We start from the raw sequence: 10,884 nt of genomic DNA on the forward strand, positions 1-10,884 counted from the left end.
TGAGTTTGTTGCTGTCATTTTGTAGTTCTTTTTTTTTGTGGTGCTGACGTTTTCTTTGTTCTTCTTACTCTCCTGGGCTGAGTTATTTTTGTTTTTGGATTTTTTTTCTTTTCTTTTGTTTTTGTAGGTTTTGTTTTTGCTGAGGCTTTAGGTTTTTCTTCTTTATTTTTATGAGTATGTTTGTTAACTTTCTTTTGGTTACCGTGAAATTTACCCTTATCTTTCTAAGTTTGAGGCAGTCTCTTATTACTTGGTATCACCTTGCCTTCCTCTCCATTAAAAGATTCTATACCTACACTGTTTATTCCCTCTTTTATTGTTCTGATGTTGATGTCATTTACTGATTAACTGCTCTGATTCTCTGTTGTATTTCTTTGGTTTTGGATAGTCCTTGAGAGTTCATTTCCTAGATTGGTATCTGACTGGTATGACCCTGCATCCCAGATTCTGCCTCTGAGCTGAAGTTGTTTGTTCTTAGATCAAAGAACTTCTTTTAATAATTCTTGTAAGTTTGTTTTGACTTTTACGTAGTCCGTTAATTTCTATTTATCTGGAAATGACCTAAATTCAGCATCAAATTTGAACGAGAGTTTTGCAGGCTCACAATTTTTTTCTTTCAGTGTTTTATATATGTCATCCCATTGCCTTCTTGCCTGGATGGTTTCTGCTGAATAATCTAAACTTAGTCTTATTGTTTCTCCTCTGTATGTGATTTCTTGTTTTTCACAGGCTACTCTCAGAATTCTTTGTCTTTGGTTTTGGCGAGTGTGATTATGATATTCCTTGGTGATTTCCTTTTGGGGTCTATCCTATATGGTGTTCATTGAGCTTCTTGGATGGCCAGCTTTTCATCTTTCATGAGATTTGGGGAAGTTTTCTCTCAGCAGTTCTTCAATGATTGTCTCTGTGTTTTCTGTTTTCTCCCCCATCTGGAACTCCAATCACTCGCAAATTTTTGCTTTTGATTGTATCCCACATAGCTCTCAGAGTTTCTTCATTTTTCTTTGTTCTTTTTTCTGAGTTTTCCTCAAACAGTGTTGTATCCAAGTGTTTGTCTTCAATTCCACTGATCCTGTCTTCCTCCATTTTAAATCTGCTCCTCAGCACTTCGATGACACTGTCCATTTCTGAAATCTTGTTGTGTATCTTTTGGATTTCTAATTTTTTTTTGTATAATTTCTAGTTGTGAATTTATTTTGGCATTTTGTTCCTGCTTTATTTTCCTGAGTTCTTCCAATTTTTGGTCTGTATTTTCTGTGAATTTGTCTGCCTTTTCCATGATTTTGTCTATTTTTTCCTCCTTTTTGTCTGCTTTTTGCTTCAGCTCTTGGATAATTCTGAGTATTAGAGATTTGAATTCCCTATCAGGTAGTTCTAGTGCCTTTTCTTTCACTGGAAAGTCATCTGGTGTTTTATTTTGGATGCCTACTGGAACCATCTTGTCCTGTTTTTGTAAATGTTTTGATATTGTCTGCTGACTTCGGAGCAGTCAGTAGTTATTTTTCTCATTTATTGATTGTAGATTTGTTTGTTTCATCCTTTTTTTTTAATTTGGCTATGTCTGAGCAGCCGGGCTGTGTGTTCTCTGTTGTTTGCTCATCTGTGAGCATGATACTTTTTACCTCCTTCTCCAATTGGCAGGGTCAGTCTCTCAGATATGATACAGCAGGGCAGGTCTAGCTGAAGAGGAATTACTGGGATGGGTTGTTTGTGGCACTTACTACAGCCACCAGGGCGGGTTGGTAATCAGTGCTGGGCAGGTTCCAGTAGGCCATGCCTGTGCTGCTTGGTTATGTGATGTTAAGCACATGGTACAGGTAGGCAGGACGGAGTGGAGAGATTGTTATGTGGGGAGCTAAGATGGATATGGGAGAGAGGAGAGAGGAACAGCAGCCAAAAACAAACAAAAAAAAGTGCTAGGGGAGCTTGCCGTCAGAATGGAGAGATGGAAGACTATGAAATAGAGAAAAACAAAAAGGGGAAGAAGAAGAAAAAAAGAATTAAAAATTACAAATTATAAAGAAAAAAGTACAGCAAAGCTCCCAGGGATCCCACCAGTGCAGCTGTGAGGTCTGGGGAAGTTGTTCTCAGGTGGTGCAGTACAACCTGGCTAGAAGGTGTAGAGGTATTCAGCACCAGGTATTCAGGGAACAGAAGGAGAAGGAAGGTATAGAGAGACAAGAAACTGAGTAATGAAGAAAGACAAAAAGGGAAAGAAGGGGGAAAAGAAAAGAAAACAAAACAAATTAAAAAAAAACAAAACAAGAAAAGCCCCCCAAAAAACAGAAAAAAAACACAGAAAAGTAATGTCCTCAGGGATCCCTCTGTGCATCTGCTCAAGCCGAGGGGGTAGATTCCAAGCCACGGAGCACCGCCCGGCCAGAATGGGCTCCCAACTCAAGAAAAGGAATAGAAAACAATCAGTTCAAAACAAAAAAACAACGAAAGCCCCGGGATCCCACCAGTGTGGCAGCCCAGACTGGGAAGCAGTTCCCCACTTGAACAGAGCTCCACAGCCCCTCAGGAAGAAGCAAAGGTGCTGCATGGAGCCAGGTATTTGAAAGAAAGGAGGAGGAGGTGGTGAGAGGTAAGGAAGGAATCAAAAGAAGTGGAAGAAAGCAACACCAGCAGCCAACAAATGGCACTCAGAGAGCTGGCCAGTGCGGGCAGGCGGAGTCCAAGCAGTTGGTGTTTCCCAGCCAAGAGACTGTGGCCACGGGAAGCAGAGGAGGCCTAGTGGGGGTGAAGAAGCGCGGGGCGTGGGAAAGCGTATCTCATAAATTACTGGTTGTTTTGTCTTCTGGTGGAATCTCTGTGAAGCTGCTTTCTTGTACCCCCTGTTTGCTGGTCTCCAGTGCTAGTCCAAGATGGCAGATCTCCACTACATTAGCTGGTAGGGGACCTCTGCATGAATCTCTCCTTGCTCTCCGTTCCCTGTCGGTTTTCTCACTCCATTTGGTGCTTGGCTGAGTTGTTTATCTCTTCATTTGACGTTTTAGGGTTTCAGGAGTGGTGTTTTCTCTGTTTGGCTTAGTTTTTCAGATCTTTGCTGTGGAGGAACTGCGTGGTGCTTCTGCTTAGAGTGCCATTTTGCCGGAAGTCTGACTTCCATCTTCTTTTGATGCTTCTGTGTCATTTAATATTTTCCCCTTAGAATCCTTTAGTATTGCAACTCAAGGCTTGAATTTTTTCTTCAATTCTATCAGCTTGAGAAATGCTGAGCTTGTTCTTCCCTTTTGGTTCCCTAGCTCCAGGTCTTTGATCATGTCATTATAATACCTTACTTTGTCTTTTTGAGCTGCCCTTTGAAATCTTCTATTCAGCTCTTTTACTTCATTTCTTCCTTTCGCTTTAGCTACTTGATGTTCAAGAGCAAGTTTCAGAGTCTCTTCTGACGTCCATTTTGGTCTTTTCTTTCTTTCTTGTTTTTTTAATGACCTCTTGCTTTCTTCATGTACGATGTCCTTGATGTCATTCCACAACTAGTCTGGACTTCGGTCATTAGTGTTCATTGTGTCAAATCTATTCTTGAGATGGTCTCTAAATTCTGGTGGGATACACTCAAGGTTTTACTTTGGCTCTCGTGGACTAGTTCCAATTTTCTTCAGTTTCAACTTGAACTTGCATATGAGCAGTTGATGGTCTGTTCCGCAGTCGGCCCCTGACCTTGCTCTAACTGATGATATTGAGCTTTTCCATCATTTCTGTCCATAGATGTAGTTGATTTGATTCATGTGTATTCCATCTGGCAAGGCCACATGTGTAGTCACCATTTATGTTGGTGAAAAAAGGTATTTTCAATGAAGAAGTCATTGGTCTTGCAAAATTCTATCATGCAGTCTCTAGCATTGTTTCTATCACCAAGGCCATATTTTCCAATGACCGATCCTTCTTCTTTGTTTCCAACTTTTACATTCCAATCACCAGTAATTATCAATGAATTCTGATATATATATAAACCAAAAAACCCGTTGCCATTGAGTCAATTACAACTCATAGCTAACTTATAGGGCAGAGTAGAACTGCCCATAGGGTTTCCAAGGTTGTAATCTTTACTGGAGCAGACTGCCACATCTGCCTCCTGTGGAGTGTTTGGTGGGTTCAAACTGCCGACCTTTTGGTTAGCAGCCAATTGCTAAACCACTGCACCACCAAAGTTCCTTTATATATATATGTATAAAATTTGACATAAATGGAGTAATATTTTTTCCTTTTTTGCTTGTCTTTTTCCTTTCTTTCCTCCCTATTCCCATTTGTTATAAAATTATTTAGAATATAAAAAATCTATAAAAGATATAATAATAGGAGAATTACTGTGTAAATTGTAGAATATCGATGTAATGGACTACTATGCAGCCATGAAGATTGCATTTCATGGGAAAATGATACCAAACTATATAGAAAAACAACACTACAAAAGTTGTGTGATAGATATATTTATAACAACAACAACAAATAGATCAGTTGCTGAGTCTGCTTATGTACAACCAAACACCTCTTGGGATTTTTTTTTCTTGGTTTGGAGGTTTAGAGTCATTGCTTCATGGGGTATCCCAGATATTTGGCCTAGTATTATGGTTAGTGATTATGTTCTATCTCCTAGTTTGTTGGATAGTTCCTTGCAAGTGGCCATCCAGGGTACAACAATTAGTCTCTATTCACCTAGACCAACATAGGAAGATGGAGAGTCAGGAATAGGAAGAAGAAATGGAATATGTGGTTAATTGCCTCCATGAACAACTTCCCCTTTTCCAGACCAGGAGAAAGGGATGTTTCTCAGCTATCACTACTGAACATTTGGATTAAAGATTCTATAGAAGAATCTTGATCAGTAGTGAGAAAATGCATAACAGAATTTCAAATTCTCATGGAATCCAGACTTTCTGGAGTCACGGAGGCTGGATGAAACCCTGAAACTATTGCACTGAAAAAATCTTTAAATTTTAAACGTTAAGCAAAAAATATTTCCTGAAGTCCTCTTAAAAACCAAACAATAAATTTCTTAACTAGTAAAGAATGTCTGCCTTGAGCATTGTGCTCTTTTAAGAACTATCTATATGGGAACAAATTGATAACAGCAACTCAAAAGATTAGGTAGGAAACTTAGAGGTCAGTGATTTTATGTTAATGGGGAAGGAACAATTCAGAAAAGGAGAGTGAGAATGGTTGTACAACTTGAAGAAGTTAATCAATGTCACTGAATTTTACATGTAGAAATTGTTGAATTATTATGTGTTCTGTGTATATTCTCAACAACAAAAATAAAATAAATTATATTAAAAAAAGTTTTTAATGCATATATATGTGTTTGCATATATAGAAAAAATTACAACAACATGTTAATAGGGATTGTCATGGATGATATGATATTGGTTAATTTCAATGCTTTTCTTTACATTTTTCTATATTTTCCAAAGTTTCAACAGGGTTTCTAATGCATGTATAGTGTGCATACATCTGTGTCTCTGTCTGTACCCATCTCTTACTTTACATTCAGAAAACTGAATTAAAACCAGCTCAAGTTCCATAATGTAATTTATATAATGCATTTTCAAAAATAAGACTTTTAGAATAATATACATTCCATGCCATTTTCTGATCCCTTTTAAATCTGATACCTGCTTTTTTTGTGTTATGACTCTGATTTTTCAAGTTAAAAAAAAAGGGGCAAAGAATGACTCACATCTCCTGGCCTCCCTGATGTAGAAAATATATCATTATGAATATAACTGATGTCTGGTGTAGTCAGTTTCAAAAGAAAAACTGACTAACAAGAGAAAACATTAAAATCTCTGATTTAAGGGATTATGACTCAGTCCTTACTCTTTCTGAAAAATGAACTCTTTGTAAACTACCACCTGTAAATGTTCACGGTACTCAGAAAATATTTTCATATGACTTCTGATTTAATTTGTTTTGAGGTAGATATTTTTATTCCCATTTTAAAAATGAGGAAGATGAGGCTCAGAAACGCGCCCCAGGGCACACAGTTAGTGAGTTGTGGATCCTCCTTTGGACTAGTCTGTCTGACTCAGGACTAAAGCATTGCCCATTTGCCACTACATCACTGCATCACTCAGCCTGAGGATATTCTGACATGAAAATTAATTTTATAACTGAGTGCCGGGAAAACACTTGACTTCTCTGAGGAAGTACTGTGCTTCCGCCTTTGTGTGATTTCTCCCTCTCAGGACCAACCTCAGGACCCTCAGAGCTGAATGGGGAGCTGGTTACTCTGTTAACCCTTTCTGGGGCTTAGATTTTTCTCTCATTTTTGTTAACCTCATCACCTGTGTTCTTTGGACTCAGCTGCCTTCTATTCCTTAGAAAACAGATCAGTTATAAAAGACATCAGTCTAAGATGCATGTTTCCAGCTGAGTGAAATTGTCTTATGTTATTTCTCTAATAATTCTTCCCCTTCCATTTTCTCTATTTTCATTCTTTTTTAAAAAATAATATTTTAGTGAGTTTTTGGTGAAGAAGTTTTATAATTTTGACTCAAGCTTTGTGAGTTTTCAGTTTAGATGAGGCAAAGTCCAGTGGTAGTGGATGTCTGCTGTGGAAAAGGGTTTTATCATTTTCATTGCAAACAGCTGAAATAGAAACTTTAATTGAGTCTCAGACTGGCCAATGTCCCACAATCAAATGAAGCATTTCCAAGGATTTGACACTACATCCACAACTGAACAAAAATGTAAAAAAGGGAAGAGCTGACAAATTGTGCCATACTAAAGAACCTGGGGCAGGGATGCAGAGAATGTCATTGTGGTCCCTTCATTCCAGGAACTGACTCCATTAAAACCAGAAGCCAGGGAATTTCTGGTACCATTAAAGGTTTAATCTAATGCTAGACTTTGAGAAATAAACACATTCAAGAAAATCAAATACATGTCATATTCAGACTGGATATGAAAACGTATTTTAGTGAATTCCCAAAAGACATTCATGCTTCCCAAGAAATATACTTTTCTATACAGGAGACCAGGTGCACGTGTGTGTGTGTGAGTGTGTGTGTGTGTGTGTGTGTCTGTGTGTGTGTGATATCCAGCTACTGGAACTAATGAATAGAGGATGGGAAATAAAAGCTTTGGTGATGAATCCAACTTTTACAAAAAATTATTTTATTGTTTGTAAAAACTCCTAGGGAATAAATGTTTTTCTACCTTAGGCAATCTGTACACTGTGGTCATAGGAGAAGGTTTCTTCCATACATAAAGTTGCATGCTAGCTTAAAAGCAAGATCAATGATAAAAAGTGTTCTGTATTTGCGAAAAAATTGCCCCCAGGCTCCTTGGAAATAATTTGGACTTGCAACATTTACAGAGTTACAAATGAATTGTCTGTGGAGATAAATAAAAATGTGTTTAAAATTACTTTGTACAAATATGTTGTTGTCTGTCATTAGGTGCTCGGTTGTGCACCATCCTCACGGTCGTTGTTATGCTTGAGCCCATTGTTGCAGCCCCGTGTCAATCCATCTTGTTGAGGGTTTTCCTCTTTTTCGCTGACCCTCTACTTTACCAAGCATGATGTCCTTCTCTAGTACATGAGATGAACTCTCGCCATTTTCACTTCCAAGGAGCATTCTGGCTGTACTTCTTTCAAGACAGATTTGTTCATTCTTCTGGCAGTCCGTGGTATATTCAATATACTTTGCCAACACCATAGTTCAAATGCATAAATTATTCAGTCTTCCTTAGTCTTTGTCCAGCTTTTGCATGCATATAAGGTGGTTGAAAATACCATGGCTTGGATCAGGCACACCTTAGTCCTCAGTCCTCAAAGTGGAAGGAAAAAGACAAGCTAAAAAAGAAAAATATATTATTGCATTTATGTAAAATTATATATATATATATGTATAAAGGAGACTTGATGGTGCAGTGGTTTAGCACTTGTCTGTTAACCCGAAGGTCAGCAGTTTGACCCCACCAGCTGCTCCGTGGAAAAAAGATATGGTAGTCTACTCCTGTAAAGTTTACAGCCTTGGAAACCCTATGTGGCAGTTCTACTCTGTCCTATTGGGTCGCTATGAGTTGGAATTGACTCAATCATGATGGATTTTTTGGTTAGAGAGAGAGAGATATAGATAGATAATATTTGTGTACTTCTGCCTGCACAAGGAAATTAGAAAGCAAATTAGATGTGTATCTACTGACTTCTAGAAATGTCTACTATATATTGACAACTGAAAGAAGCATTCTATGGGATAATGCATGTATTAAAATATCATTTCAGCAATAATAAAAAATCAACATCCCTTTATTTAATATGTTATATAAATTCATTTGAACAAGTTTGATTTTTTGACTGCTGCTTCCCATGGGCATTGATTATAGATCCAAGTAAAACGAAACCCTTCACAACTTCAATATTTGCTCCTTTTATCAGGATGTTGCTTACTGGTGCAGTTGTGAGGATTTTTGTTTTCTTTATGTTGAGGTATAATCCATACTGAAGGCTGTGGTCTTTGATCTTCATCAGTAAGTGCTTCAAGTCCTCTTCACTTCCAGCAAGCAAGTTGTGTCAATTGCATATCGCAGGTTGTTAATGAGTCTTCCTCCAATCCTGATGCCTCATTCTTCTTCATATAGTCCAGCTTCTCAGATTATTTGCTCAGCATACAGATTGAATAGGTATAGTGAAAAGATGCAACTTTGAAGCACACCTTTCCTGACTTTAAACCACATAGTATTCCCTTGTTCTGTCTGAACAACTGCCTCTTGATCTGGGTACAGGTTCCTCATGAGCACCATTAAGTGTTCTGGAATTTCCATTCTTTGCAATATTATCCATAATTTGTTATGCTCCACAAGGTCGAATGCCTTTATACAGTCAATAAAACACAGGTAAACATCTTTCTGGTATTTTCTGCTTTTGGCCAAGAGCCAGATGATATCTCTTGTTCTATGTCCTCTTCTGGATCTGGCTTGAATTTCTGGCAGTTCCCTGTTGATGTACTGCTGCAACCACTTTTGAATCATCTTAAGCAAAACTTTACTTGTGTGTGACATTCATGATATTGTTTGATAATTTTTGCATTCTGTTGGATCATCTTTCTTTGGAATAGTTGGTTGGCCAGGTAACTGTCTTCCAAATTTCTTGGCATAGACAAGTGAACACCTCCAGCGCTGCATCGGTTTGTTAAAACATCTCAATTGATATTCCGTCAGTTCCTGGAGCCTTGTTTTTCACCAATGCCTTCAGTGCAGCTTCGACTTCTTCCTTCAGTACCATCGGTTCTTGATCATATGTTACCTCCTGAAATGGTTGTACAAATATAGTACAAATATATTAATCATAAGTATTGAGAAAAAGAAAAAACAAACATACATTGAAAATATTCACATAATGTTCATGTGGAACCATTCATTTCGTTTGCTGCGTTAGTAACAACAGTGATTATTATGACAGTAGTAGTAGCCAGAGTGCTGTCATGTTTGGATCAGTTTCTCTTTGCCCCCAATTCTGCGGGGTGGAGTGGATGTGCTCCAATGGATGTGTCATACACGGGGAACTGTGTTGTAAGAGAGGATATCTGAACTGCCTGCCTGTCTGAATCTGTTTTTACTGGGCAGTAAGCATGCCTCCCTTTGTTTTGGAAGAGATATTATCTTTATCATACAAGCCAGTAAGCAAATCTACTCTTTGCTCTGGAGGGAAACATATTCTCTGTCTTCCAAGGGTTTTTGCTATAAAAATATCCTTTAAAAGACAATCTGGAACAAAGTACAGTGTGTGCCTCTGCTTGCAAGACATGCAGAAATACAAGAGACACATGAAGAATCATCTCTCAACAAATATGTGAAAGTTTCCCACGGGAACGGGCTTTCCAGTGAAAAAAACAGAAATTATTTGCTCTAGGAATCCTGTCACCACCCGTGTGTCAGTTTGTCTTACTGTTGTGGCTTGTGTGTTGCTGTGATGCTGGAAGCTATGCCACATGTATTTCAAATACCTGCAGGGTCACCCATGGTGGACAGGTTTCAGTGGAGCTTCCAGACTAAGACAGACCAGGAAGAAAGACTTGGCAATCTACCACCAAAAATTAACCAATGAAAACCTTGTGGATCACAACAGAACATTGTCTAACTCGTCTACTTTGATTACATCATCAGGAAGGATCAATCGCTAGAGGAGGATACCATGTTTGGTGAAGCAGAGGGCCGGTGAGGGCAAAGGAGACCCAAGTGAGATGGAATGGCTCAGTAGCCACAATGATGGAGTCAAACATGTTGGCAATCATGAGGATGATGCAGGATTGGGCAACATTTTATACTGATGTACCTTAAAAAAAACAACCAGAAACTAAACCCGTTGCTGTTGATTCCAACTCACAGGGACTCAATAGGACAGAGTGGAAGGGCCCCTCAGGGTTTCCAAGGAGCAGCTGGTGGATTCAAACTGCTGGCCTTTTGGTTAGCAGCTGTAGCTCTTATCCACTGAGCCACCAGGGTTTCGGTTGTCCATAAAGTCACCATGAATTGTAGCTGACTCAATGGCATCTATCTATCTGTCTGTCTGTCTGCTTGCCTGCCTGTCTGTGTAGGAATTGTAGGCTAGTTGGCACCAAGGATTGTGTGTATGCTGTTCCTGTGTGAATCACTGCTTGTAATCAGAGGTGTTGCTTGCTGAATATGCAAGTGCAGTGAAGGGATGTGGTAGGTAATGAATGACCCTTACCGTTTTACACTCCCCTCAGGCCGAGTGCGGGCGGCGCACTCCTGTGACTATGACGAGCTGTCACTCCTGCGATTGTGTTACATTACATTATACATTACTTTATATTACATTATATGTTACATTATATTACATTATATGTTACATTATATTACATTATGTGTTACATTATATTATATTATATGTTACATTATATTACATTATAT

This window comes from Trichechus manatus, unplaced genomic scaffold (genome assembly GCF_000243295.1).
Source record: "Trichechus manatus latirostris isolate Lorelei unplaced genomic scaffold, TriManLat1.0 scaffold00103, whole genome shotgun sequence".
NCBI lineage: Eukaryota > Metazoa > Chordata > Mammalia > Sirenia > Trichechidae > Trichechus > Trichechus manatus.